Source organism: Dromiciops gliroides, chromosome 2, assembly GCF_019393635.1.
Source record: "Dromiciops gliroides isolate mDroGli1 chromosome 2, mDroGli1.pri, whole genome shotgun sequence".
NCBI lineage: Eukaryota > Metazoa > Chordata > Mammalia > Microbiotheria > Microbiotheriidae > Dromiciops > Dromiciops gliroides.
In genome coordinates, this window is record NC_057862.1 from 93122880 (window position 1) to 93126108 (window position 3229).

The following is a 3229-nucleotide window of genomic DNA, read 5'->3' on the forward strand; positions in this document are numbered from 1 at the left end:
AGTGGATCGCTTGAGGTCGAGAGTTCTAAGTTGGAGGAGGGATATATCCAATCAGGTGCCCATATTAAATTTTATACCAATATAATGAGTAGTAAGTTGGGAGCCAGGCAAGCAATTCCAGGTCAGAAACATATCAGGTCACATTCTGTGATAATCAGGAGTAAGCTTGGGCCCATGAGTAACTGCTGTGCTTCCAGCCTGGGTGAAATGGGGAGTCCAAGTCTTTAAAAAACATCATAATATTAATTATATTACATAATATAATATTAATACTTTGATTGCCTACCTAGTCTTTCTCTGAACTCTTTAAAATCTAGTTACTTAGGGGTAGCTAGGTGGCACAGTGGATAGAGTACAGGCCCTGGAGTCAGGAGGACCTGAGTTCAAATCTGGCCTCAGACACTTGACACTTACTAGCTGTGCGACCCTGGGCAAGTCACTTAACCCCAATTGCCTCATTAAAAAAAAAATCTAGTTACTTAAAGACTAAAGTATATGTGACATCATGCACTGAGTTCCCCTTCTCAATCTACCATAAACTCAAAGTTGGCATTGTTATTCCTCCCAAGGTTCGATTGGTTTTCATGTTCTCTTACAACTCTAAATCTATGCCTCTACCATTTCTGCTTCACCAACCAGTTCTTTCTAATTTGTTAAAATCAAATCTGTAGCTCTTTCCACCATCTTGCAGTGCCGCCACCATGGTGCACATGAATGTCCTGGCAGATGCTCTCAAAAGCATCAACAATGCAGAAAAATGAGGAAAACTCCAGGTTCTCATTAGGTCATGCTCTAAAGTAACTGTAAGGTTCTTAACTGTGATGATGAAGCATGGTTACATTGATGAATTTGAGATCATCAATGATCACAGAGCAGGAAAAATTGTTGTGAACCTCACAGGCAGATTAAACAAGTGTGGTGTAATCAGCCCCAGATTTGATGTTCAATTCAAAGATCTGGAAAAGTGGCAGAATAATCTGTTACCATCCCGTCAGTTTGGGTTCATTGTGCTTACAACCTCAGCTGGCATCATGGACCACGAGGAAGCAAGACGAAAACACACAGGAGGAAAGATCCTGGGATTCTTTTTCTAAGGGTATAAAACATACATACAAATAAAATGCTCCAATGGACAAAAAAAAATAAAATAAAATCTGTAGTAGCACACTCTCCCTCCTGCCCCTTCACTAATCTATTAAAAAATGAAATCATTTGTGGGGCAAGTCAGTAAGGTCACAGTTACCCTGATTTTAGTAGAGAGACCAAGATCTGGTGCAGATTAATCAATCCATCTATAAACATGTTTTAAACATCTATTATGGGGGCAGCTAGTGGATAAAGCACCAGCCCTGGATTCAGGAGGACCTGAGTTCAAATCCAGCCTCAGACACTTGACACTTACTAGCTGTGTGACCCTGGGCAAGTCACTTGATCCTCATTGCCCCTCAAAACAAAACAAAACAAAAAAACATCTATTATGCACTAGCCTATGTGCTAGGCTCTGGAGACACACAATCAGAAAAGAAACAGTCCCTGATCTCAAGGAGCTTTGGCCCACCTGGCAGTGGAAGAAATTAGAAACAGAAGCAATTTTCTTTACTTGCCCAACTCATGGAGGGAGCCAGGAGGGAAATAAGTTTCACTCTGTCTTTGTTCCCTTTTGAAACATATGTTCTACATTGCTGTGTTGGACCCTGAGCTCATCTTGTAGACAAAATGACACAATGGTGTCACACTGATGACATGATACTTCTATGCCCAGTAAATGTGGCCTTCTCAGACAAAAAAAGCATTGTGTCTCACCTAGAGTGGTTCAAAATAAGATACTCCCCACATGGATTGCCCTGCTACAGACAATAGAAGGAATTGATATCTCCCTCAGAGGATTAACTGAATTGCCAAGACTTGGTCAGTTTCAAATACAAGCTCCTCATTTTTACCTAACAGAACACTGGCATTTTAGATAATCCCCATCTTACAGTGAGCCTGAGAAAGAAAAGCCCTATGGGGGCAAGAAACATGGGCATTTTATGGCTCTGCTCCTGCAGATTTCAGGGGCAGCTTCCGTAGACATAGTCAAAGACCTGTGATTTTTAGTTGTAGAAATTCCCTTCGCCAATATAGCTACCAACCACTCAACAACTTAGAGCTGCAGAGAGGTCTCTGACTTCCCCAGGGTCGTACAATTTGTGTCAGGTGGGGTTTAAGCCCAGTTTTTCTGATGCCAGGGGCAACACTCTTTACTATACCACATTGCATCCCTTCCATTGACAATATAGAATAGTAATCTATTTTTTGAGGGAGGCTAGTTTTTTTTTAAATATGGGAATAACATTGATCTAAGTTTCTTTGGCTTGTAAAATTGAAGAACACATTACTCAAATTTTATGAGCAAGTTTCAGGATAACATATTGTCAAAGGTGGATCTAAACTTAGACATCATCCGTCCAAAAGCATTCACTTCACAGATGAGAAAACTAAGACCCAGATAAAGAAACTTAGCTGAGGTCACATGATGAGCTAAAGATGGAGCTAGGTGTCTAGCCTAGGTCTCCTAGTCCCCATTTCTGTTTTTTTTTCACCAGACAGGCATATTCTGCCCAAAGCCATTCAATGGTTTTGAGAAAACATGACAATAGGTGAAAATCAATCATACTGGAGGCAGTTCCACAAGAAAAATGATGTAAATATCATGATGTTACAAAAGAGAACATTACAGTATTTCAGTGGGTTTTGGATTGGCTATGATGTTATAATGATGTCATTAATGTTATATGGTGTAGAGTTGTGTTGTGCTACTGCCTACTTCTGGACTTTTGGAAGTTAACCAATAGAATGATGAGGGAAAAGGGTTAAAAGGCATGATTCCTAACTCATCCTTGCTACCCACAAAGCCTATTATAGGCAGAGAGTGATGTTGCTCAAGGAAATCACTGCCTGCTTCTAGACAGCTCCCGTCAGGAAAATCCCTTCAATAAGGTACAATGATGGTGGGGGAAGTGGGTGTTTCACATTCATTCAATTCTTTTCAACAAACATTTATTAAGCACCTACTATGTATCAGGCACTATGCTAAGTCATGGAAATATAAATAAGCAAAAGAATCCAAGAAGAGCAGCTGGTGGAAAATAATAAACATGATGCTGTGACTTATTGATAGGTACATGGGTCATTCAAAGAGCATAGTTCCTCTTGGAAAGTCATAACCTGCTTGTTAGTAGTTATACCA

The 3229-nt window shown here is 40.2% G+C and overlaps 1 pseudogene; it reads left to right on the plus strand.

Annotated features, from left to right (window-relative positions):
- Positions 1-701: 701 nt before the first annotated feature.
- On the plus strand, positions 702-1094 carry LOC122740454 (annotated as a pseudogene).
- The last annotated feature ends 2135 nt before the right edge of the window (positions 1095-3229 follow it).